Raw genomic sequence first — 27,187 nt, 5'->3', positions numbered from 1 at the left:
ATGCTCAATAATCAGCTGTCAGTATTGATGGTAATATTATAACCTGCCCTTTTCATTTCACAAAGTTCTTATGAAAATGAGCTTAGGTATGTGTAGACTCTTTGAAAATTATAAGTGACTGTACTCAAGATAGTACTATACCTTATTATTACCTAACTATTATTTGCTATTAATCTATAACACATACTGTCCACTCCAGGTGGGTCTGCTCAATGTACTATCTAATACTTTTTTTTATGTTATCTTTATGTTGTTCCCCATCTGCTTCACATTTTTCACCTATCTCAGTGAGTCTCAAATATGTTCAGGTGGCAGAGCGCCTGAAGCCATAATTCTCTTTGCAGAATATCACAAAACAACTTTATCAAACATAAAATATCTAACTATATGATTGTGCCAAATTCATTACTATCTTACCCTGAATTTAAATTTAGAGGAGGTGTAACAAGTGTCAAAGAATTAAGGATATGTATAGGTGTGAAATTTCAAATTGAGAGAATGCTATCTTAATTATTTTTAGAAATTACGAAAAGGTCACTGTATTTTATTTAAGTAATGGGACACCCTGGCCCATTGTGCAGAATCCCAGTGCTCAAATAGAGGATTTTGAGATATGCTAGACTATCCATTCAAAGGGTATTCATCCCTTAAAGCCAAACTCAAGTCCCACCTTCTTTAGGAAGACTTCTCTAATCATAGCAATCCTCTCACTGGTCTGTCTTTTCTGAACTTTTTCCTATGTAGAATCAATATCATGAAATAGACTGAATTGTTCTCTGAGAGCTTCGTGGTTACTAATTTGCTCACTGTAATTGTAAAGGAAAAGGAAGAGAAAAAACATCTACTGAGTGTTGCGTTCTAGTCAATGTGCTGGTTCCTTCATATACATGATCTCATTTTCTTTTTATAGGAGCACTTTGATGAAAGTTTTATTATTCCCATTTTCAGATGAGCCTAAAGCTACAGATCACACAAATTGCAAGTGGCAGAGTCAAAATTTGAACCAGGGTCTGTATGATTCAAAATACATCACATTTTGAGTTAGGAAAAGGGAAGAATCCATGTGTATATGATCATATGGATTACTTTTATCAAGTCATCTGTAGTTATTTGTGTAAGCATTTCACAAACTGTATTACTATTTGATTTTATAGCAAGGTATTATAAGAGTAAGAAATATATTTAACTGATTTGATTCAAGTAGCTTTCTTCGTTCATAGTATATTTACACAATTGTTTTTGTCTGACATTTCAAAGAAAATATGCTGAGTCCCAAGATGTTTTTGCTGAGTAGAGCATCTTTTAATATTTTGGTTCTCCAGGGAGATAAAAACCTTGGGAACTACCATGAGGTAGCACTAGTAGGAGCCATCAAGAAGCCCAGAGCATGCTTTCTGAAATGACATCAGTTTCTCACTGCTGCAACTGCCTCACTGACTCTATCTTTATGTAACAATTAGACACAGAAGAGTCTGGAATATCAGTCAAGGGAGAAGATGGAAGGAAATAAGAGACAAGTATCCGGTCAGACATCAAAGGGTCTGAGGTGAGAATATGGTTTAAAAAATTTGCTCTAAGTGTCAAGTTTCCTAGTTCAATTTATGCCTCTAAATTAATGTTGACATTATTATTAGAATGTGAGACTCTGTCTCAAGGTTGAGGGTTTGTGCTCCAACTTGAGAACTTCATTTGAAGCCTGGTATAATGGAAAGAACAAGAGGAGATTTGAATCAAATAACCATGTAAGTAATTTTACCTCCATTTTAAAGATTTGAATTGAAGTTTCCTCATCTATGAAGTTAAAATAATAGTATATTGCTCAGACCACCTTTTAGGATTGTTATGAAGGTCATATGAGGTAATATAGATAAAAATAGCCATGTAAGTTATTTTATCTCCATGTTGGATATTTGAAGTACAGTTTACTCATCTGTGAAGTGAAAATAATAGTATACTTCCCAGGCCCATTTCCAGGTTGTTGCGAAGATCATATGAGATAATACAGATTAAAATGTTTCATTAACTCTGAAGCATGCATAGCTTATTCACTGCTGTTTGACAGGCATTATGTTCAACTACAAAGAGCACAAAGCTGAGCATCTAGACCTTTCAGTTCTAATTTACCTCTGTTCCTAGCTAGATGGTCCTTGAGATCCATAAGTTTTTCTACAATTCTTTTGTCACTTTTTTATTATTAAAAAGAGGACAGCTCTTAACACTCACAAACAAAATGAAATCAATTGCAGGTCCAAATTATTAGCTACATGACTTATATTCTATTGTTTAAATAATAGAATTTTGCATTATAAGGCAAGTTCATTGGATATAATTTGTTGTTATGATATAAAAGAATAGATGGTGCAGGAGTTCTACCTGAAACTTTAGCATGGGTTCAAGATATTTAAGAAATTAACCACTTTAATAAATGTGAACCAAAATTGAATATACAGGAGATAATTTTCAGGATAACAGCATGAAGAACTCTGATGATTTCTCCAGTGAATCTGATGAAAACTTAAAAAAAAACATATAAATCTCTGGAAATGATCTTAAGAGCAAGCACCAAATTAATAAACATCTATTCAAGAAAAATCTATGAAAATTTGTTTAAAAATGTGAGAGCCTATGGTATTTGAACCAAGAATACTCTCTCCCTTCCTCTTCTTGATACTGAGCAAAAGCTTGCTGCCCAATGCACACAGGAGCCAATACTATGGCACCAGTCTTTTGAGAAAAGAAAAAAAAGAAAAAAACTTTTATTGCTAAATCGATTGGCAAAGAGACAGGAAGCAAGGTTCAAATATGGCTCCCCAATCCAGAGTTCTGGGCAAGTTTTAAGGGGAACATGTATATTGCATTGTGTATTCACTACCAAAAGTTAAGTTTTCTTCCATCACCTTATATTTGACTTCCATTACCCATATATACATTCCCCTTCCCTGCTTTCCATGTGGTAACAACTAAACAGTTGTCTGTTTCCATGAGTCTCCCTTTGTTAGTCTTGCTCATATGTTCCTTTCAGTTGCATATCCCACATATGAGTGAAATGATATGCTTCTCAGCTTTTCTGACTGACTTTGCTAAGTGTGATACTCTCAAGATTCATCCAAGGATCTTTGGAAACATGGCAGAGTGAGAGATGTCCCCAGATTTCTCCCCTTGAAACAACAATAAGCTGAATATCTAAAACTCAACAACAACAACAAAAAAACACCCAAACTGCACACTGGCACATCTGAGCGTGAGATCTGTGCATAAGAGCTACCACAAGTCAGAGCCTTGTGTGTCAGATGGTGGACTGGAAGTAGTAAAGAAGCTGCCTCTCGTAGCTGCCAGAACTCCATGAAGGAGGAAGGGGAGGGGAGAAGGAGCAATGAGTTCTTGCGGTGAGTTCCAGGAACATTACTGCCTGAGAAAGCTGTGAACTCCCCATGGCCGGCAGGCTGCAGGGCCCAGTCATCAGGGCAGAAAGCAGAGAAGCAAAACAGGACCACAGAGGAACAACAACTGAATTTTGCTGGCTGTGGTTGAAAAACAGAGGTTGAGATGCAGCCCCCAACCCCCAACCCAGAGGGGCACTCCCCCGATACCCTCCCAGACCGATCACTGCAGAGTTCCAGAGGAATCTGAGCAAACACTACTGAGACTGTCACTGACACTGACAGGGACAGAAACTGAGGGTAGCAAGCATGAATAAATATCTATAAGAAAATTTAAAAAGAATTATTAAGACTTTATATAAAGCAGGGATCCAAGAGGCTTAGACTCCACCTACTAGAAACTAAAAGAAAAGCACCTTCTTTACAATAGGCTAAAGAGAGAATTTATATAATAAATCTTCTTTCTGGAAAAACAGCAGAATACACTTCCATTAATGCCCAGATGGAGAAATAGTCCATTAAACATCATGAACAACCAAGTGACAAGGCATCTCAGAAAGACAAAAATATCCAGGCAATAAGCTTACAGACATAGAAATGTGCGACTTAAATGACAGAGAATTCAAGACGGTACTTCTGAAAAAACTCAATGAGATCCAAAACTCCTGGCTAGACTCACTAAAGAAAAAAGAGAATGGACACAAATAAACAAAATCAGGGATGAAAGAGGGGAAATTATGACTGAGATCAAAGAAATACAAAGGATCATACAAGAATATTATGAAAAAGTATATAACACCAAATTTCATAACCTAGAAGAAATGGACCAATACTTAGAAAAATACAACCTTCCTAGACTGAATCAAGAAGAACTGGAAAATCTAAATAGTCTGATCAACTGTATGAAAATTGAAACAGTCATCAAAAACCTACCAAAAAGTAAAAGTCCAGGAACAGATGGCTTCACCAGTGAATTCTACCATTCAAAGAAGATTTAATACGTATACTTCTCAAACTCTCAAAAAATCAAAGAGGAGGCAATACTTCTCAACACATTTTATGAGGCCAATATTACTCTGATACCAAAACCTGGTAAAGATAACACAAAAAAAGAATACTACAGAGCAATATCTCTCATGAACACAGATACAAAAATTCTAAAAAAGATACTAGCTAACTGAATACAGTAACATATTAAAAAGATTATACACCACTATCAAGTGGGTTTCATCCCAGAGGCACAAGGATGGTTCAACATACGCATATCGATTAATGCGATACACCAGATAAACAAATTAAAGAATAAGAATCATATGGTCATATTAATAGATGCAGAAAAAGCCTTCGACGAGATACAGCATCCATTTATGATCAAAACACTTAACAAAATCTATATAGAAGGGAAGGATCTTAACATAATAAAGGCCATATATGACAAACTCTCAGCCAACATTATACTTAATGGTGAAAAACTAAAAACCTTCCCTCTAAAATCAGGAACAAAACAATACTGTCCACTGTCGCCACTTGTTCAATATAATATTGGAAGTCCTAGCGAGTGCAGTCAGACAAGTGAAAGATATAAAAGGCATCCAAACAGGAAATGAAGTCAAACTGTCACGATTTGTGGATGACATAATTCTCTATATAGAAAACCCTAAAGACTACACAAGAACACTACTAGAAACAATAAGCAAATATAGTAAAGTCTCTGGATACAAAATCAACGTTCAAAAATTTATAGCGTTCTTATACTCTAATAATGAAGGGTTAGAAAAAGAAATGGAAAAAATAAATTCCTTTTGCAATTGCAACAAAAAGAATAAAATACCTAGAAATAAATTTAATGAAACAAGTGAAGGACTTATATAATGAAAACTACAAGACCCTATTAAAAGAAATCGAAGAAGATAGAAAGAAATGGAAAAATATTTTGTGTTCTTGGATTGGAAGAATCAACATAGTTAAAATGACCATATTACCTAAGGCATTATACAGATTTAATGTAATCCCCATCAAAATCTCATTGGCATTTTTTTAAAGAAACAGCACAAAAAATCATCAGATTTGTATGGAAGCACAAATAACCCCGAATTGCCAAAACCATCCTTAGAATAAAGAACGAGGCTGGAGGCATCACTCTGCCTGACTTCAAATTATACTACAAAGCGACAGTAATAAAAACGACATGGTATTGGCAGGAAAACAGATACACGGACCTGTGGAACAGAATCGAGAGTCCAGAATTAAACTCATATTTATATGGGCAAACAATTTTCGACAAAAACCCCAAAACATACAGTGGAGAAAGCCTTTTCAATAAATGGTGCTGGAAAAACTGGAAAGCCACCTACAAAAGAATGAAACTAGACAAAATTAACTCAAAATGAATTATGGACCTAAATATAAGACCTGAAACAATAAAATGCATAGAAAAAAACATAGGAACTAAACTCAAGGACCTTGGACTTAAAGAGGATTTTATGAATTTAACCTCAAAAGCAAGGGAAGTAAAAGGTAAAATAAATGAATGGGACTACATCAAACTAAAAAGCTTCTGCTCAGGAAAAGAAACTCAACACGGTAAAGAGAGAACCATCCGAACGGGAAGATATATTTGCAAGCAACACCTCTGATAAGGGCCTAATATCCAAAATATACAATGAACTCATACAACTCAATAACAACAAAAGAAAACAAATAATCCAATCAAAACATGGGCAGAGGACCTGAACAGACAATTTTTCCTAGAGAACATACAAATGGCCAACAAATATTTGAAAAGATGCTCAACAATTCTAGCTATATGTTGGAGAAGATATGGAAAAAAGAACCCTCATACAGTGCTCTTTGGACTTCAGATTGGTACAGCCACTTTGGAAAACAGCATGGAAGTTCCTCAGAAAACTAAGAATTGATCTACCATATGATCCAGCAATCCCTCTACTGGGTATTTACCCCAAAGACTTGAAAACCCATATCCAAAAAGATATTTGCACACTGATGTTCATAGCCCCATTATTCACAGTGACCAGGACATGGAAGCAAATGAAGTATCCTATGATAGATGATTGGCTAAAGAAGCTGTAGTACATGTGTACAATGGAATATTACTCAGCCATAAGAAGAGATGAAATATTGCCATTTGCGACAACATGGATGGACCTCAAGATAATCGTGCTAAGCGAAATAAGTCAGACAGAAAAACCACATGACACCCCTATATATAGTGATATCAACAAAGCAAACAAAGGAACAGGATCAAACAGGACCATGGACTCATGGGATGGTAGACTAGTGGTTACCAGAGGTGGGGCGGGAGGTGAGGGGAGGTAGACGAGATAGGGGTCAAATATAATGGGTTGGGGGAGGGTGAAGTAGGTAAAGGGGGTGAAATATATGGTAGATGAAGGAAACTGGAATTTGGGTGGTAAACACCCAATAGAATATGCAGATATCAAATGATAATGTACACCTGAAAATTATATAATTGTGTTAACAAATGTTACCCCAATAAACTTAATTAAAAGTTAAGAAATATATATGTATAAAAGAAATAGAAATCTACAATTACAATGGAAATTTTAATATACCTCTTAGTACGCAATAGAACAAAATCAGAGGAAAAATAATCGATAAGTCACAAAAGATTTTAAGTGAACCGTTAACTAACTTGACTTTACAATTTCCCATTGTAATTGTCAAAAGAAAAAAAAAGATTCATCCAAATTGTTGCAAATTGCAGTATTTCACCTTTTCTTATGACTAATATTCCAGTATATATATGTACCACCTCTTCTTTATCCAATCATCTATTGAAAGGCACTTCAGTTATTTCCATGTCTTGGCCACCATGTATAATGCTGCTATGAACATCAGGGTGCGTATATCTTTACAGATAAATATTTTCAAAATTTTGGGTAGATAGCAGAAGAGGCGTTGCTGGATCATTTCGGCATCTATTCTTAATTTTTTTAAGGAACCTCCATACTATTTTTCGTAGTGGCAGTACCCTTTTACATTCCCACCAGCAGTGAATGAGGGTTCCTTTTTCCCCACAACCTCTGTGACACTTGTCCTGTTGATGATAGACATTCTGACAGTGTGACGTGGTATCTCCTTGGGGTTTGATTTGCATTTCCATAATAGCTAGTGAAGTTGATCATCTTTTCATTTGTGTTGGTCTTTTGTCTGTCTTCTTGGGAGAAGTGCCTATTCAGATCCTCTGCCCATTCTTTAATTTACCTGTATTTTGTTGTTAAGTTGTATGAGTTCCTTCTATATTTTGGTTGTTAAAACTTTATCAGAAGTCTTGTTTGCAAATATCTTCTCTCATTCAGTTGGCTCCCTCTTTGTTTTGTTGATGGTTTCTTTTGCTGCGCAGAAGCTTTTTAGTTTGCTACAGTCCCATTCATTTATTTTTGTTTTTATAGTCCTTACCTTTGAGATTAAATTCATAAAATCCTCTCTGCAACCAAGGTTCATGAGTTTAGTTTATTGTTTCAGATCTTATATTTAGGTCTTTGATCCATTTTGAGTTAATTTTGGTGTATGGTGACAGACAGCATTCTAATGTCATTCTTTTGCGGGTGGCTTTCCAATTTTCCCACCACCATGTATTGACAAGGCTTTATTTTCTCCGTTGTATGTTTTTGGCTCCTTTGTCAAAAATTATTTGCCCATATATATGTGGATTTATTTCTGGAGCCTCAATTCTGTTCCATTGGTCTGTGTGTCTATTTTTCTGCCAATACCATGCTGTTTTGATTATTGTCACTTTGTAGTATAATTTTAGGTCAGTCCAAGTGATACTTGTGGCCTTGTTCTTTTTTCTCAAGATTGCTTTGGGTGTTTGGAGTCTTTTAGGATTCCATACAAATCTGATGACTTTTTCTTCTATTTCTTTAAAAATGTTATTGAGATTTTGATGGGTATTGCATTAAATTTGTATGTTGCTTTAGATAATACAGCCTTTTTAATTATGTTGATTTTTCTAATCCATGAATATGGAATATCTTTTTATTTTATTGTTCCTCCTTCAATTTCTTTAATAATATTTTATACTTTTCAGTTTATAATTCCATCACATTCTTCATTAGTTTTATTCCTAGGTATTTTATTTCTTTTGTTGCAATTGCAAAAGGGATTGTTTTATTTTCAGTTTCTTTTTCTGAAAATTTATTGTTAATGTATAGGAACACTATGGATTTTTGCTAATCCTAAATGGATGCTGCTTCTCGTGAAATGACATTTCTACACCTATTGAAATGATCATATGATTTTTATACTTTATTTTGTTTATGTGGTGTGTGTTGCATCATCCCTGTGTTGCTGGAATGAACCAAACTTGATCGTGATGTATAATCTTTTTAATGTATTGTTTATTAAATTTGCTATTATTTTCTTTAGGATTTCTGTGTCTACATTCATCAGAAATATTTGTTTATAGTTTTCTTTTATAGTGTTATCTTTACCAGCTTTTGGTATCTAGGAAATGTTAGCCTCATAAAATGAATTAGGAAGTATGGCCTCTTCTTTAAATTTTTGGAAAAGTTTGAGAAGAACAGATATTAAATCATTTTTGAATGTTTGGTGGAATTTGCTAGTGAAACCAACAGGTCCCAGACTTTTACTTTTTGGGAGGTTTTTGATGATTATTTCAGTTTCCTTACTGTTGATCAGTCTATTTCACTTTATAATTTTACATAATTCAGTATAGAAAGGTTGTATATTTCTAAGAACTTGTACATTTCTTCTAGGTTATTGAATTTGGTGGCATATAATCTTTCATAGTAGTCTTGTATGATACTTTGCATTTTGGTAGTATCCGTCGTAACTTCTCTTTCATTTCTGATTTTGTTTATTTGTGTCCTGTCTCTTTTGTCCTTAGTGAGTCTAGCCAGGGTATTGTTAATTTTTTTGATCTTCTCAAAGAGCTAGCTCTTTGTTCCTTTAATTTTGTATTGCCTTTTTATTCTCAATTTCACTTAATTCTGCTCTAATTTTTATTATTTCCTTCCTTCTGTTGACTTTGGGCTTCATTTGTGCTTCTTGTTCTACTTCTTTAAGATGCAATGTTGGATTTTGGGGGGCGGGGATTGTTTTTCTTGTTTCTTGAGATAGGCCTGTAATGATATGAACTTTCCTCTTATTACTGCTGTTGCTGTGTCTCAACAGTTTTGATATGTTGTATTTTCATTCACATTTGTTTCTATGTACCTCCTGATCTCTCCTTTTGTTTCTTCTATGACCCAATCATTTTTTAGTAGCATGTTGTTTAATCTTTATATATTTGTGACTTTTTCTTCTTTCTTTTTTGCAGTTGATCTCCAGATTGAAAACATTGTGGTTGGAGAATATGCTTGGTATGATTTCAATCTTCTTAAATTTGTTGAGGCTAGTTTTTGTGTCCTAATATATGGTCTATTATTGAGGATGTTCCATGTGCACTAGAGAAGAATGTATAATCTGACGTTTTGGGATGACAGGCTCTGTAAATGTCTATTATGTCTAATTGGTCTCATTTAAGGGTGGTATTTCCTTATTGATTTTTTATTTGGATGTTCAATCCATAGCTGACAGTTGAGTATTTAGGTCCCCTACTATAATTGTGTTTCTGTCAGTTTCTCTCATTATTTCTGCTAGTAGTTGCTGTATATCTTTTGATTGAGAGCATATATATTGATATGTTATGCCTTCTCAAAGTATTGTCCCCCTTTTCATTATGAAGTATCCATCTTTGTCTCGTTACATTTTTTATCTTCAAGTCTATTTTATCAGAATTAAGTATGGCTATACCCGCTCTTCTCTGGATGCCATATGCTTGGAGTATCATTTTCCATCCTTTCACTTGAGTCAGTATTTGTCTTTGCAGCTGAGATGTGTTTCTCTCTCTCTCTCTCTCTCTCTCTCTCTCTCTCTCTCTCTCTCTCTCTCTCTCTTGAGGGGGGAGGTATTCGAATGTAGTGTTATTTGCTCTTCAGAACTTTCACCCTGCCACATATGTAAATTTTCTAACAATTTATTCTTTTCTTTTTTTTTCAGAAAATACTTTTTGTTTCAACAGCAGTCAGCATACAATCTCATATTAGTATCAGGTGTACAACATAGTGATCAGACATCCATACAACTCTCGAATTGATCACCCCTATAAATCTAGTACCCTTCTGACACTGTACACAGTCATTACAATATTATTGACCATATTCCTTATGCTATTCTTTATATCTCCATGACTATTTTTTTAACTACCGCTTTGTACCTTTCCTCTTAATCTCTTCCCCCTTTTTCACCTAAACCCCGCAACCCTCTCCCATCTGGTAACCCTCAAATATTCCCTCTATCTATGAGTTTGTTTTTGGGTTTTGTTTTGTTTTGTTTTGTTTTAGATTCCACATGTACATAAAATCATATGCCATTTGCCCTTCTCTGTCTGATCTACTCCATTCAGCACAATACCCTCTAGGTCCATCATGAAATTTTTTTTTCGGCCATTTACTTTTAGTTTCTGTGTGTCTTTTAATCTGAAGTGATTCTCTTGTAGGCAGCCTATATAAGCGTCTTATTTTCTTATCAGTTCAGCTAACCTATCTTTTGATTAGATCATTTAATGTTTTTTGCATTAAAGTACTTGGTGATAGATATGCCATTATTGACAGTTTTATTCTATTTTTGATACATATTTTTCTTTCTTAATAAAGAAGTCTCTCCAACACTTTCTATAATATTGGCTTGGTGGCGATGAACTCCTTTAGCTTTTTCTTGTCTGGAAATTTCTCTATCTGTTCTACAGTTGTAAACAATAGCTTTGCTAGGTAGAGTAATCTTGATTGTAGGTCCTGGCTTTTCATCGCTTTGAATATTTTGTGCCAAGCCCTTCTGGCCTGCAAAGTTTCTGTTAAGAAATCAACTGACAGTCTTATGGGAGCTCCTTTGTAGGTAACTAATTGCTTTTCTCTTGATGCTTTTAAGATTCTCTCTTTGTCTTTAACCTTTGGCATTTTGATTATGATGTGTCTTGGTGTGGAACTCTGTGGGTGCATCTTGTTTTAGACTCCCTGTGCTTCCTGTATGTCTATTTCCTTCACCAAGTTAGAGAAGTTTTCAGTCATTATTTCTTGAAATATGATTTCAATTTCTTGCTCTCTCTCTTCTCCTTCTGGTACCTCTATGATGCAAATGTCGTGGCACTTGATATTGTCCCAGAGACCCCTTAAATTATCTTCATTTATTTTTGGATTCTTTTTGTTTGTTTGTTTCTGCTCTGGTTGGATGTTCTCTGCTACCCTATCCTCTAAATTGTTGATTCAATCCTCCACTTCTCCCAACCTGTTGGTTTTCTCTAATGTACTCTTCAATCAAATATTGTATTCTTCATTTCTGACTGGTTCTTTTTTATGTTTTCCATCTCCATTGTTATGTTTTCTATATCTTTGTTAAAGTTCTCACTGAGTTCATCTACTCTCCTCCTAAGTTCATTGAGCCTCCTTGTAACCAGTTTTTGTTTTGAACTCTGCATCTAGTAGATTGCTTGTCTCTACTTTGTTAAGTTCTTTTTCTGGAGCTTTGTTCTATTCTTCCATGTGGGACATGTTTTTTTTGTCTCCCCATTATGGTTGCCTCCCTGTGTTTGTTTCTATGTATTAGGTAGAAAGTCTATCAGTGTTAGTAGAGTGGCTTTATGTAGTAGGTATGTTATGGTTCCCAGTGGCAGAGTCTTCCCTGGTCACCTGAGCGAGGTGCTCAAGGTGTGTCTCTTGTGTGAGTTGTGTCCCCTCTTGATGTAGCTGAGCCTTGGTTGCTGTTTGAACTTTGATGGGAGGAATTGACCCTTGGGACTGATAATTTGTGAGTACTGGCCAGTGAAAAGCCAACCCTGCAGAGAGAGTAGCATTCACTTTAACAGAGCTCTAGTGCCTGCCCAATCTTTCCTGCTAGTGTGTTTTCCTCAGATGCAACCCCAGGTGGTACTTTGGCTCCATCAGTGGTAGAAGCAGGCCACTGGGCGTGCCAGCCCAAAGGTCTCCTGGGAAGGGCCCAACCACAGGCCAAGTTCAGCCACAGCCTGTGCACTTCCTGGGCTATCTGGTAAGAGTCACCAAGCAATCTACAGATGGCTGCTACTTGTGCTGAGCTTAGAAGTGCCTCAAGAGGCCAAGCCAGAAACCGACTGGCTGCTACTAATGATGGGGTTAATGCTGCTCAACAAGAATTATGGAGCACGCCAAGGTCACCTGCTGCTTCTTTGGGTTTTGTGAGCCTTTGAGAGATTTCAGGAAAGTCTTCAGCATGAGCCAAGACAGGCCATTTATATTGAATAAACTAGGGGTCCCGAACCCTCAGGCTGCAGACAGGAACCAATCTGTGGCCTTTTAGTAACTGGGTTGCACAGCAGGATGTGAGCGGTGGGTGAGCAAAGCTTCATCTGTGTTTTCAGCCACTCTCCAGAGCTAGCATCACCACTTCAGCTCCACCTCAGATCATTAGGCACTTGGGCGGGCCAGCAAGCTGGGAGAGGCAGAGTCTCAGGGAATCCTCTGGGTGGACTGACCTGTGTTATCCAAGCTGATGGAGACTCAGATATAGTGGCTACCTGCATCTGCATGCTGGGAGGGGGCAGAACTCAACCAAGGAACAATGGATACTGGCAGTGCTTCTGTTCGGGAAAAAGCCACCCTTCCAGTCCTTGCCCTGAAGCCCAACAACTCAGTGTCTCCCTATGTGTCTGTGGCACTCCTTGAGTGGCTGGCCCAGAGCTGGAGCTCAGAGTAATCCAGGCACGGGCCCTTTAAGATGAACGTCTGCTACTCTCTTAGACTCTGTCTCACTCAACCACAATCTCTACTGGTTTTTCTAGCCAGAGGTTCTGAGCACTTCTCTTCTCAGCACTTGAACACGGATAAGGGTGCCAAGACTGTATCCAGTGAAGAAAATTAAAATCTTTTCAAAAAATAGTACTGGTTTGGTGGTGATAAAATCCTTTAGCTTTTTCTTATCTGAGCAGCTCTTTATCTCTCCTTCAATTTTAAATGATAGCCTTTCTGGGTAAAGTAGTCTTGGTTGTAGGACCTTGCTTTTCATCACTTTGAATATTTTGTTCCAAGTCCTTCTGGCTTGCAAAGTTTCTGTTGAGAAATCTTCTGGAAGTCTTATGAGAGCTCCCTTATAGTTAACTAACTACCTTTCTCTTGCTGATTTTAAGATTCTCTCATTGTCTTGAACCTTTGCCATTTAAATTTTGATATGTCCTGGTTTGAGTCTCTTCTGTTTCATCTTGTTTGAGTTTCTCTGTGCTTCCTGGACATGTATGTCTATTTCCTTTGCCATATTAGGGAAGTTTTCAGTCATGATTCCATCAAATAAGTTCTCAATCTCATGTTTCTTTCTTCTGCTGGTACCCCTATGATGAGAATGTTGTTATGCTTGGTGTTGTTTCATACGTCCCTTAAACTATCTTCATTTTTATTTTTTTTTCTTGTTGCTGTTCTGATTAGGTGTTTTCTACTACCTTATCTTCTAAATCACTGATTCAGTTTTCTGCTTTATCAAATTTCCTCTTGATTCCTTCTAGTGTATTTTCATTTCAGTATCGTATTATTCATTTCTGACTGTTTTTTCATGGTTTCTATGTCTTTTTTTATGTTTGCTGTCTCTTTGTTGAAGTTCTCACTAAGTTCCTTAAGCATCCTTACAACCATTGTTTTGAACTTTGCATCTGGTGGATTGCTCGCCTCCATTTTGTTTTGTTTTATTTTGTTTTCTGATGTTTTTTCCTGTCCTGTCTCTTTATTCGAGATGTGTTTTTTGTTTGCTCATTTGGTTCCCTCTCTATATTTGTTTCTATGTATTATATAGATCTGCCACGTCTCCTGGTCTTGGTAGGGTGGCTGTAAATAGTTAGTTGTCCTGTGGGGCCCAGTGATGCAGTCTCCCCGATCACCTGTGCTGTGGGTTGTGTGTGCTCTCTTATTATAGTTGAGCCTTGGAATTATTGGCATGTCAGTAGGTGGAACTGACCCTTGGGCTTACTGGCTATGAGACTTGGCCAAGACCACAGCATAGAGCTGTTGTGTGGTGGCTAATCCCATGGAGCAGGATTCACCCAGAAGGCTCTGGTGACTGCCAAGACCACCCTTTGTGTGTGCCATGTTTGGGGCTGTTTGGGTGGTGTTTTCTTATGATTTAAAGTTGGTCACCAGGTGTGCTGGCTCTTGGAAGGGGACCCTGTGCATCTGCTGCATGTTACCACTCTGGGTCTACCTGGTAGGAGCTACAAAGTGATCTGCAGTTGGTCACTGCCTTTGCTGGTCTTGGAGGTGTGTGGGAGAGGACACACTGTGAATCAAGGTTGGCTGTCAGGCTAGGGGCACCTCAGCTCATGGCCCAGGGAACCCCTAGGCCTGTGACCACTTGCCAGCTGTCCATAAGTCTCAGCTGCTGAAAGAACCTCAGGTGATATGGGTGAATGAGGGTTAGGTTAGGCGGGTTCTCAGGGAGTCAGCAGGATTGGGCAAGTGGTGTTCAATAGGTTAATGTAGATTCAGATTTGGTGCCAGTGCTGAGCCTGAGCCTGCTTTGCAAACGTCTCAGAGCCCACCAAGGCCAGCTGCCATTCATTCGGGCCCTTGGACCCCCTAAAGTTGTTCAAGAACAACTTGAGTCCGGGCCAACAAGCCTCACGAAATCCTCTGGCATTGCTCAAGTTGGTGGGGGCAGAGTCCAAGAGAGTCACCAGGATGGAGTGAGTAGAGTTTACCAGGCCAATGAAAGTTCATATTTGTCCGTGGGTAGGGGAGAGCTCAACACAGGAAAGATTACATCCATGTGCTGGCTACACAGGAGGAGGGCAAACCACAGGGACATGGCAGCTTTTCCTTTAGCTTTTGCCCTAAAAACACACAACTCAGTTTCTCCCTGAATGTTTCTGGCACCTCTCAGCTGCTGTCCCTCAGCCAAAATTCAGAGTAAGTGCCTGGGAGTGAAGGAGTCTGTGTGTGAGCCCTTTAAGAGAAACACCTGGGTTTCCCACAGCCTTCTCTCTCACTCAGATGACAGAAGCCTCACTGATTTTCACAGCCCAATTTTGTGGAGGCTGTTCTTCCCAGCACTGGTGCTCCAAGCTAGAGAGTCCATTGTGGGGCTGCCCCTGGCTGTTCAGGAAAGACATCTGCAGTCAAGATATCCCTCCCAATTCTCAACTGCCACACATGGATGCAGGGCCAACCAATTTTGCATCTCTGCCATTCCTAGCAGTCTCAAGGTGTCTTCTTTATATCCTTAGTAATAGAGCTTCTGTTCATCTAACCTTCGGATGGTTCTCCAGGTTGATTGTTCTATATTTTATTTGCAATTTTAATGTGGTCATGGAAGGAGGCAAGCATGCCATCTTGACCAGAACCTCTCTTTTGTCCGTTTTTTAATTGCATTCTTTTGAAGTTTTAGGAACACTTTACATATTCTGGCTATTAAACCCTTTCATATATATGTTTTCCAAATATTTTCTCTGATTCCATACATTGCCTTTTCACTCTGTTGTTTCTGTCACTTAATGCTCAAAAGTTTTTAAGTTTGATGTATTTTATCTATTTTTTTTACTTTTGTTGTTCTTATGGTGTCATATTCAAGAAATCATTACCAAAGCCAATGTCATGAAGATTTCTTTCTGTTTTATTCTAAGAATTTTATAGTGTTAGCTCTTACATTTATGACCATTTTGAGCTAATTTTTGTATATGTCATAAGGTAAGGGTACAAATTCATTCTTTTGTATGTAGACATCCAGTTTTCCCAATATCATTTAATGAAAAGACTTTTTTCCCCCCACTGAATGGTCTTGGCACCCTTGTAGAAAATAATTTGATGATATATGAGAGAGTTTTTTTTTTATGGACTCTCTATTGTATTCTATTGAACTGTATGTCTCTTCATGTCAGTACCACACTATTTCATTGCCTAAGTTTGTAATACATTTTGAAATCTATAAGTGTGAGACCTCCAATTTTATTCTTTGTCAAGATTGTTTTGGCTATTCTGGTTACCTTGAGATTCCATATGAATTTCAAGGTAGATTTTTCTATTTCTGAAAAAAAAACACCATTGGGATTTTAATAGGGATTGAATTAAATCTGGAGATAACATCAAGGAGTCTTGCCATCTTAACAATATTAAGCCTTCCAATCCGTGGACACACGGATTTCCTTTTGACTTAATGAAATGTTCTAAAATTGGTGATGGTTTCACATATCTGTAAATGTACCAAAAACCAATAAATTTAATATTTTGAATGGATGAATTTTATTATATGTTAATTACATGCAATAATTAAAAAATGATCGAATATACAATGCCCATACCAACATCTGCTTTTATTGCTTTTATGTATGTAAAGATATGGTGGTGGTTTGGTGTGCTGTAGATGATCTCAGTATATTCTATATTCTACCTAACTTTCATAATAAATATGGTTTTATTATTACAGTTTATATCATTTTATCATCACAAAAATAATTTTTTGTAATGTCAGGCAATTATTATTTCCATTTAACATCAAGAAACTCGAGTACAATAAATTCGTGAGAATCTTTTAATAAGATTCTTTGGCTGAAAATTAGCAGAGCTAAGACTTGAACACAGGTCTATGATTACAGTGTCTGTGCTCTTTCCATTATGCCATACCACTTATAATGAATCACTAATCTTATAAACCCTTTGAGGTCAGGGACTCTTTATACATCATTGTATCAAAAATAATGCCTGGCCTACAGTAAGTGCTTCATAGATATTTATTAGATTTTTAAACTGATATGTAATTTACAAAGTACATTACATCTATTATCTTATTTAATCTTTACCATGACCAGAAAGTAACACCTCCACTTTATAGTTATTAAAACTGAAGCTCAGAATGATGTAACCAAGGTGGCAACATAGGTTGTTCCTGCCTTCACTCCTCATTACAAGAAGAACAACTAACATCTATTCCAGAACAAGACTGCACTGAGAGAATCCTAGAACATGGGGGTGAGGCTGAAGCACCCACCTGCACCTCAAAGACCAAGACAGGCTGCATTAGAAGGGTAAGACAACCACATACATGTTGCCCACATTGCTTCTCCCCCAGGACGATGCAATACCACACAGAGAGGTCTCTGATTTCTGAGCCTCTGGTTCCTTCAATTGGAAAAAAGAGAACACAGTGAGACAACTAGTCTCCCCTAGCATTGTGTGTCACTTTGTGGGAGCCCCTACTCTGATCTTGCACCATGGGGGTTGCAGGGAAATCTGCAGGGCCCAGCCACTGGGAATCTGACTAAGACAGAGGATAGGGTATGGGACTTGCAAAAAACATCACAGGGATCTTAGCAGACCAAGTTCATGCCTTCAGTGCTTAAGTAATAATCCCACCAGCAGCTTTGCTTATCTACAGAACCAAGACAAGGGCGCACTCTTATTAGGGAACTTGGTGGGGTGCAGATCTGCCTGATTTAGATCCTCAACTGAGTTTTGCTGACTCTAGAGCCTGGTTTGCCCACACCCAGGAAAAGTGCTGAGTGATAGCACCACTCACTGTGGAGAATGCCTTTCAGACCCCTTTGACCAGAAGGGTTGGTGACAACTCCTTGAAGTTATTTGGTCCAGTGGTGCTCAAGCCTAGAAGCATGTTGGTAGAACTGATTACCCTAGAGCAAAGCAAGTATCAGGCATGGAGGCTTCCCAGTTATACACAAATAAGGGGATTAATTCATAACCAAGGTTGAGGGTAGCTCCCAGGCCCTCCCACCCCTTTTAGGCAAGGAGGCTGAGACATAGCCCCACCTGCTTTGGAAAGAATCTTCTAGTTCCATCTGACAATAAGGGCTGGAGAAAATTCCTATAAACTAGGCAGCCCAGTGGTCCCTGATCCAAGGGAAGGGAAAACAGACCTAATAGTTTACAGAGCAAAGCCAATGGCCCTATTTAGCCAGGGGCCAGAGAAGTAGGTCAGCTCGGGAAGTGGGTCATCTTGGGAAGTGAGTCATCTTGAGTTAAGACTAGAAACAAAGAGATTTATCAGTTTTAGAGCTGCTTCTTTTGCTATGACCAGGTAAGGAATCTAATTCACAGCCTTGCTCAATGCTGAGTACAGTCTTCAGCCTGTCCAACCAGCGATCCTAGTTAGAGCACATGGGAAGCTGTGTCATCCATTTAACAGTCTTATGAACAGAAAGCTAATTAATACCTCATGTATTACTGAATATGGTGCCCGGTCTTGACCATCCAGTAAGCATGAGCAGAGAATTCAGACAACCTCAGACCCTATTCTATAGCCTCACTTGGTTAGGGAACCAAGCCAGCAGTTCTATCCAACTGTTCTCAGCCAATGACACCCCCCATCCTTGTCCTCAAATCTCAAAAAGTTGTTTCACTCAAATATAGATCATAATAGTGGGCTCTACCTGCCCAAAGACATTACCAGCAGACATACCCAGAAACCCAAACTGAGCTGGCTGGTGAAGAAATGTCTCTGACAAAGCAAACCTGTTAAGTCTGGAAAAAAAGAGTCCATTACTCAAGTGTACAGATATCAACCAAAGGAATCAAGGATCAAAAAAATAGATAATATGACACTACCAAAGGAAACTAATAAAGCTCCAATAATTGACCTTAAAGAAATAGAGATCTATGAACTGTCAGATTAAGAATTCAGAATAATCCTTTTAAGGAAGTTTAGTAAACTACAAAAAACACATACAGACAACTAAACAAAATTAGGGGAAAAATGCATGAAGAAAATTAAAGGTTTGATATCAAAATAGCAACTATAAAAAAAATTCTAGAGCTGAAAAATACAATAACTGAACTGAAGAATTCAATAGAGTTTCAAAAATAGACAACCAAGCAGAAGAAATAATAAACACCCCAGAGGATAGGGCATTGGAAATTATCCAGTCAGAGGAGCAAAAAGAAAAAAAGAAAAGAAAAAGAGTGAAGAAAGCCTATAGGAATTATGGGACAAAATACAAAGAAGCAATATTTGCCTTATGAGAATTCCAGAAGGAGAAAAGAAAGAGAAAGGGATAGAAAGCATACTTAAAGCAGAATGGATAAAAACTGCCAATATCTGGGGACAAAATTTAGACAATCAGACTCATAAAATCCAAAGGATCCCAAATTGGTTGAACTCAAACAGAGCTAAACCAAGACACATTACAATTAAGTTTTCAAAAGTCAAAGTAAAGAAAGAAGTTTAAGAGCAGCAAGAGAAAAGAGAAAAGTTACATACAAGGGAACTCTCATAAGACTATAGGCAAATTTCTCAACAGAAATTTATCAGGCCAGGAGGGAAAGGGATGACATTCAAATTATGAAAGAAAACAACTGTCAATCAAGAATTCTATACACAGTGATGCTGTCCTTCAGAAAAAAAAAGAAGAAGAAGAAAAAGAAAAAGAAGAAGAAATAAAGACTTTCTTGAACAAACAAAACCTGAGGGAATTTGTTAGCACCAAATCTGCCTTACAGGGAATGCAGAAGGTAGTTCTTTGAGCAGACATAAAACAATGCTAATTAACATCATAAAAACACACAAAAATAGCATAAATCTCACTGGTAATAGTAAATAGATAGTCATAGTTAGATTCTGCAATATGGTAATAGTGATACATAGCTCAATTAAATGTTTAGAAAAATGAACAAAGCAAAAGTAACCATAAAATTGAAGCTCAGAGAAGTTAATCTCTCAGTTTCATAGCTAGTAAGTGTAATTAAGACTTTGTAGTAATAGTCCTCCAACTTTGTTCCTTTTTAGATTATTTTGGCTATTCAGGTTTGCATTTCCATGTAAATTTAAAGATCATTTGTGGGTAGTATCACCATCTTAACAATATTAAGTTTTCCATTCCATGAACATAGGGTGTCTTTTCATTCCTGTAGGTCTTTCATTTTTAATGATGTTTTATTATTTTCAGTTCCCAAATCTTGCATATACTTGTTAAATTTGTTCCTAAGTATTTTTTGAAATTATTATAAATAGAATTTTCTTAATTTCATTTTAAGGTTGTTTACTGCTTGTGTATGAAAATATAATTAATTTTTGTATACTGACCTTTGTATTCTACAACATTGTTAAATTAATTTATTAATTCTAATAATTTATTTTGGGTTCCTTAGAATCTTCTGCATAAAATATATTATCTGCAAATAGAAATACTTTTACACATTCCTTTTCAGTTTGGATGTATATTCTTTTTTTTTTTTTTTTTTTTGCCTAAGTGGATGGGCTATAACATTAATATTAATGTTGAATAGAATTAGCAAGAGTATTCATATTTGTTTTGTTCCTGGTCTTAGGAAAAGTTTACAGTCTATTGCCATTAAGTTTAATGTTAGCTGTGGGTTTTCCTTAAATGCCCTTTGTCAAGTTTAGAAATATTTCTTCTATTCCTACTTTATTATTTAATTTAACCATAGAAGATTGTTGAATTTTATCAAATTCTTTTTCTATGTTTATTGAAATCACTGTTTTTTATTTGATCAACATGGTGTATTATATTGATTGATTTTCATATGTTCAACCAACCTTACATCCCTGAGTTTATTTCCATTTGATTTTGATGTGTAATTTTTTATGTTCTTGGATTGGTTTTGTTGGTATTTTCTTGAGAATTTTTGCATCTGTATTCATAAAATATATTGGTCTGTGGTTTCCTTTTCTTGTGATATCTGGTTAGGTTTTGGTATCAGGATAATACTTGTTCCATATTTGGGAAGTCTTTTCTCTTATTCTATTTTTTGAAAGAAGTCTTAAGACATTTGGTAGTATTTACCAGTGCAACTGTCTGAGTCGATTTTTCTTTATGAGACTTTTTGTAAACTTTTAATAAGTTTTGATTTTTCAATTACAGTTTGCTTACAATATTATGTTAATTTCAAGTGTACAAAATGGTTATATGAAATGATCACCCTGATAAATCTAGTATCCATCTGAAATCATACATAGTTATTACAATATTATTGACTATATTCTTTATGCTATACTTTACATCCCCATGACTATTTTGTAGCTACCAACTTGTACTTTTTAAAACCTCCATCAATTCTCCTCCCATCTGGCAACCAACAAAATGTTCTTCATAGCTATGAGTTTGTTTCTGTTTGTTTTTTTATAATTATTTTGTTCTTTAGATTCCACATGTAAGTGAAATCATACGGCATTGGTCTTTCTCTGATTGAAAGTCTATTTCATCTGGTATAAGTATTGCTATCATAGCTGTTTGTTTGTTTGTTTGCTTGTTTGTTTCCATTTCCATGAAATATCTTTTTCTATCCCTTTACTTTCAGTCTGTGTGTGTCTTAATCTGAAGTGAGTCTCTTGTAGGTAGCCTATGTAAGGATCTTGTTTTCTTATCCATTTAGGCACCCTATCTTTTAATTGGAGCATTTAATCCATTTTCGTTTAAAGTAATTGTTGATAGATATGTACTTATTGCCATTTTATTATTCATATTTTTTATCTTTTTTCTTCTTCTTCTCAAATAAGTCTCTAACTTTTCTTGTAACCCTGGTTTGATGTTGATAAACTCGTTTAGCTTTTTCTTGTCTGGGAAGCTCTTTATCTGTCCTTCCTTTGATCCTAAATAATAGCTTTTCTAGGTAGAAGGATCTTGGTTGTAAGTCTTTCCTTTTCATCACTTTGAATATTTTGTGCCAATCCCTTCTGGTCTGCAAAATTTCTGTTGATACATCAGCGGACAGCCATATGGGAGCTCCCTTTTAGGTAATTAGATACTTTTTTCTTGCTACTTTTAAGATTCTCTTTGTCTTTGACCTTCAGCATTTTAATTATGATGTGTCTTGGTGTGGGCATCTTTGGGTTTAGGACTCTCTGCACTTCCCAAGCCTGTATGTCTATTACTTTCATCATATTAGGGAAGTTTTCTGTCATTAATTCTTCAAATAGGTTTTCAATTCCTTGTTCTCTCTTCTCTTTCTGGTATCCCTATAATGTAAATGTTGTTGTGCATTATATAGTCCCAGAGGCCCCTTAAACTACCCTCATTTTGAGGGGTTCTTTTTCCTTGTTGCTGTTCTGGTTAGGTGTTTTCTGCACCTTATCTTCAAAATTGCTGATTCGATCCTCTGCTTTATTTAATCTACTGATGATTCCTCTGATGTGTTCTTCATTTCAGTAATTGTATTCTTCATTTCTGATTGGTTCTTTTTCATATTTTCTGTCTTCATTTATGTTTTCTATCTCTTTGTTAAAGTTCTCACTCTACTATTCCCCTAAGATCATTGACCATTCTTATAACCAGTTTTTGAACTCTGCATCTGGTAGATTGTTTGTCTCCACGTTGGTTCTTTTTCTGGAGCTTTGTTCTGTTCTTTCGTGAGGAAGATGTTTCTTTTCTTCCCCATTTTGGCTGCCTCCCTTTATTTCTTTCTATTTATTAAGTAGCGCTGTTAGATCTCTCAGTCTTAGTAGAGTGGCCTTATAAAGTAGTTGTCCTGTAGGGTCCAGTGGTACACTCATCCTGGTCACCTGAGCTGGGTACTCCAGGTGCGTTGTTTGTGTGGGTTGTGTGTACCCTCCTGTTGTAGTTGAGCCTTGTTTTCTGTTTGCATGTCAATGGGAAAGATTGACTGTTGAGCAGATTGGTTGTGAGGATTGGCCGATGACTACAGTAGAGAAGCTGTTGTGCAGAAGCTGACCCTGTGAAGCAAGATTTACTTTAGTGGGGCTCTAGTGCTAGCCCAATCTGCCCTTTGGGTATGTCATCCTCAAATGTGGCCAAGGGTGGAACTCCAGCTCAGTCCAAAGCCGGCCACTGGGCGAGCTGACCCTAGGTCCTCCTGGGAGGGGTCCCACTGCAGGCCATGTTTACCTGCAGCCTGTGTCCTGCCTGGGGCCACCTGACATGAGTCACCAAGTAATCCACAGATGGCTGCCCCTTGCACTGGGCTTGGAAGTGCCTCAAAGGCCAAACCACAAACTGAGGCCAGCTGCAGACAGTACCAGTCTTGGGGCTGCTCAGCAAGAGGTATAAGGCATGCTGAGGCCAGATGCTGTTTGGATTTTGTGAATCTTTGAGAGATTTTAGGAAAGTCTGCAGCATGATCCAAAACAGGCCATTTGTATGGAAAATCTAATGGGATCAGCTTGAGTAGGCCAACAGTTTGGGTGAGGCAAGGTCTCAGGGAATCTCCAGGACAGGGCAAGGGGTGTTATCCAGGTGGATGGAGACTCAGATATAGCAGCGGGCTGTGTCTTCATGCTGGGAAGGCTCAGGGCTCAACAAAGAAACAATGGATTCTGTCAGCACTTCTGTCTTGGAGAAAGCTGCCTCTCTAGTCATTACCTTGAAGCCAGACAATTCCATTCCTCTCTGTATGTCCCTGGTACCTTTTGAGCCAGTGCTCCAGAATAGGAGCTCAGAGTGAGTAAGTCCATTAGTAATTTCATGCACAGGCCTGTTAAATGCCTGGGACTCCAACAGCCCTCCATCGCACTCAGCCACAATTTCCACTAGTTTTCACACCTGGAAACTGTGGGGCCTTCTCATCTCAGTCCTGGAACCTTGGGCTGGGGATCCTGGTATGGACTTAAGACCCCTTGCTCCTCCAGGGGGACCTCTGCAGCCAAGACATTCCTCCCAATGTTTAACCACCACATGTGGATATGTGACCAACTCGTTCTGCATCTCTGCCCCTCCTACAAGTCTCAAGTTTGATACTTCTGTATGTCTTTAGTTGTAGGATTTCTGTTCAGTTAGACTTCAGGCAATTCTCAATGATGGTTATTCTGTAGTTTAATTTTGTAGTTGTAATTTTAATGTGGTCATGAGAGGAGGCAAGCACCACATTTACCTACTCCACCATCCTGATTCTATTTCTTTCTATCCTTTTTAGTCTATATCATTTATTTATGTTTTAATCTTTATTATCTCTCTTTTTCTGCTAATGTTAGGCTCTGTTCTTTTTTTTCTAGTTTGTTGATTTGTAAAATTAGCTCATCTGTTTAAGATATTTTTCCCAATTTATCTCTATAAAGTTTCCTCATAAAATTGTTTTTGCTGCATCCTATAAGTTTGGCATGTTATTTTTCTATTTTTCTTTCTCTCAGATACTTTCTGATTTCCCTTTTGATTTATCCTTTGCCTATTGATTTTCAAGTGTTTTGTCTAATTCCCACATTCATGAATTTTTCCAATTTGCTTCCTGATATTCTTGTCTTGTTTTATACCACTGTGGTCAGAAAACATACTCGATATGATCTCCATCTCCTTACAATTGTTAAGACTTGCTTTGTGACCCAAAATATGATTTATCTCTGAGAATATTTCATGTGTACTTGAGAAGAATGTGTATTCCACTTCTTTTGAATGGAATGTTATGTATATATCTGTTAGATATTTTTAATGTATAGTGTTATTCAAATCCACTGTTTCCATACTCATTTTCTGACTACACACGGTAGTCCACTCTTATGTGTGAGAGATATGTTCCAAGACTCCCAGTGGATGCCTGAAACCATGGACAGTACTGAACCCTATACACATGATGTTTTTTCCCGTATATACATATTTCTAATAGTTAATTTATAAATCAGGCACAGTAGAGATTAACAATAATAACAAATAATAGAATAGAACAATTATAGCAATACACTGTAATAAAAGTTATATCAATGTGGTCTCTCTCTCTCTAAAAATATCTTATTGTACTGTAGTCACCTTTTCACTTATTGGAAGCATTTTATGGCTTCTTTTTGGCATATTTGAATTGCCAGCAGTGCTTCTTTTGTGCTTTGGGGTTATTATTAAATAAAATAAAGATTACTTGAACACAAGTACTGTGATACAGCAACAGTCAATCTGAAAACTGAGATGGCTACTAAATGACTAATGGGCAGGTAGCATATAAAGCTTGAATACACTGGACAAAGGGATGATTCATGTCCTGAGCAGGATGGAATGAAATGGTGTGATATTTCATCACACTACTGAGAATAACATGCAATTTAAAACTTATGAATTGTTTATTTCTGGAATTTCTCATTTAATATTTTTGTACTGTGGTTGACTGCAGGTAACTGAAACCACAAAAAGTGAAATCACGGATGAGGGAGAACTACTGTAATCCATCTAATGTTGAATGTGCAGTATTGAAATCCCCTATTATTATTGTATCGCTGCCTATTTCTCTCTTCAGTTGTTTATATTTGCTTTCAATATTTATGCACTACAATGTCGGGTACATATATATATTTAAAATAGTTATATCTTCTTGATTAATTGATGCCTTTTTCACTATATAGTAATATTCTTTTTCTCTTGTGACCAATTTTGACTGAAAATCTATCTTATCTCAGTATAGCCACTCCTGCTGTCTCTCAGTTACCATTTGAATGGAATATCTTTTTTCTATCTCTTCACTTTCAGTCTATGTTTGTCCTTAAATGAGTCTCTTGTAGGCAGCACATTGTCAGATATTGTTTTTATATCTATTTAGCCACTACATGTCTTTTGATTGGAGAATATAATCTATTTAAAGTAATTATTGATAGATTAAAAACTTACTATTGTCATTTTTTAAAATTTCCTAACTCTTCTGTAGTTTTCATTTTATTTCTTTCATTCTCAATGCCTTCTACTGTAATTTACTTTTTGTATTAATATACTTTCATTCCTTTCTTTTTAATTTTTTTATACTACTAGAAGTTCTTTCTTTGGAATTACCATGCGTCTTATATATATCATCTTATAGTTGATATAGTCTATTTTAAGCTGATAACAACTTAACTTCAACCACATATAAAAACTGTACACTTTAATTCCTTTTCTCCCTACATTTTATGCTATTGATGTCACACTTTACATCTTTTTATATTGTGCAATCATTAAAAATTGTTATAATTATTTTAATACTATGGACTTTTAACATTTATACTGGAAATAAAAGGTGATTTATGCACCATCATTATAGTATTAGAGTATTCTGAATTTGATTATATATTTACCTTTACCAGTGAGTTTTATACTTTTATACTTTTTATGTTGTTACTTTATGTCCTTTCACTTCAACTTGAAGAACTCACTTTGTATTTTTTGTAAGGCAGGTCTACTTGTGATGAACGCTCTTAGCTTTTATTTGTCCTTCATTTCTGAAGGACAGTTGTATGGTACTGGTGGCAGGACCAAGGACAAACAGGGCTTTAGCTGAGTTCATAGGGAGATGGAACTGTTTCCAGGTCTATAGCTGGGACCACGGTTGGTGAGTCAGCCACTTGAATACGGATCTGTTTTCTCAAAATGGCCATCATTGGTCTTGGGCTCCACAGAGTTTTCATAATCTCCTATCTGAATCCCAAAGCTCCCACAAAGCACTTTTGTTCATGGATACCTGTCTAATTATTGTTGCTGAGAGGAGATACAAGCAGGGCATCCCCTATTACATTATATTGTTGACATCACCTGGGCCGTGCTTTTGTTTCTTTGTATGTCTCATAAATTTTATTGAAAACTAGACACTTTAAATAATGTAATCAGATTCCATCCTCTCTCCAAGGTATATTGTTGTAGTTATTTAGTGACTTCCGAAGTAGTTCCATAAAGTTTGTATTCTTTGTTGTGGGTGAACACTAAGGTCTCTGCTTGAAATAGCTTAGTTATCAGCTAATGGATCAACAAAGATTTTCTTAAATTCCTTGAACCAATAAGTTTCCCTCCCTTTTCCAAGGGACTTTGTGTGCATGTTGAGACACACTTTCAACACTCTAGGGGACATTTGATAATTTTGCCTTAGCCTTCACTTCCTGCTGCCCAGAGCCTT

General features: G+C 36.8%; 1 protein-coding gene across 16 annotated transcripts in view; it reads left to right on the top strand.

Moving 5' to 3' along the window:
• ZC3H12B (zinc finger CCCH-type containing 12B) overlaps positions 1–27,187 on the top strand; it is a 354,164-nt gene that overhangs the window by 298,874 nt on the left and 28,103 nt on the right. Inside the window, exons 1-4 of one of the 16 annotated variants that reach the window (XM_039850265.1) lie at positions 927–1,008; positions 1,461–1,546; positions 9,703–9,745; positions 17,363–17,454. The exons of 13 other annotated variants lie outside the window; for them this stretch is intronic. The gene's annotated coding sequence lies outside the window, so the exon portion shown is untranslated. Of the gene's footprint in view, positions 1–926; positions 1,009–1,460; positions 1,547–9,702; positions 9,746–17,362; positions 17,455–27,187 lie in introns of those variants that run through there. 2 more of the 16 variants (XM_039850266.1, XM_039850268.1) reach the window with 2 other exon arrangements.

This window comes from Pteropus medius, unplaced genomic scaffold (genome assembly GCF_902729225.1).
Source record: "Pteropus medius unplaced genomic scaffold, Ma_sr-lr_union100, whole genome shotgun sequence".
NCBI classification, from domain to species: Eukaryota; Metazoa; Chordata; class Mammalia; order Chiroptera; family Pteropodidae; genus Pteropus; species Pteropus medius.
This window is presented reverse-complemented; position numbering and strand designations above follow the sequence as displayed.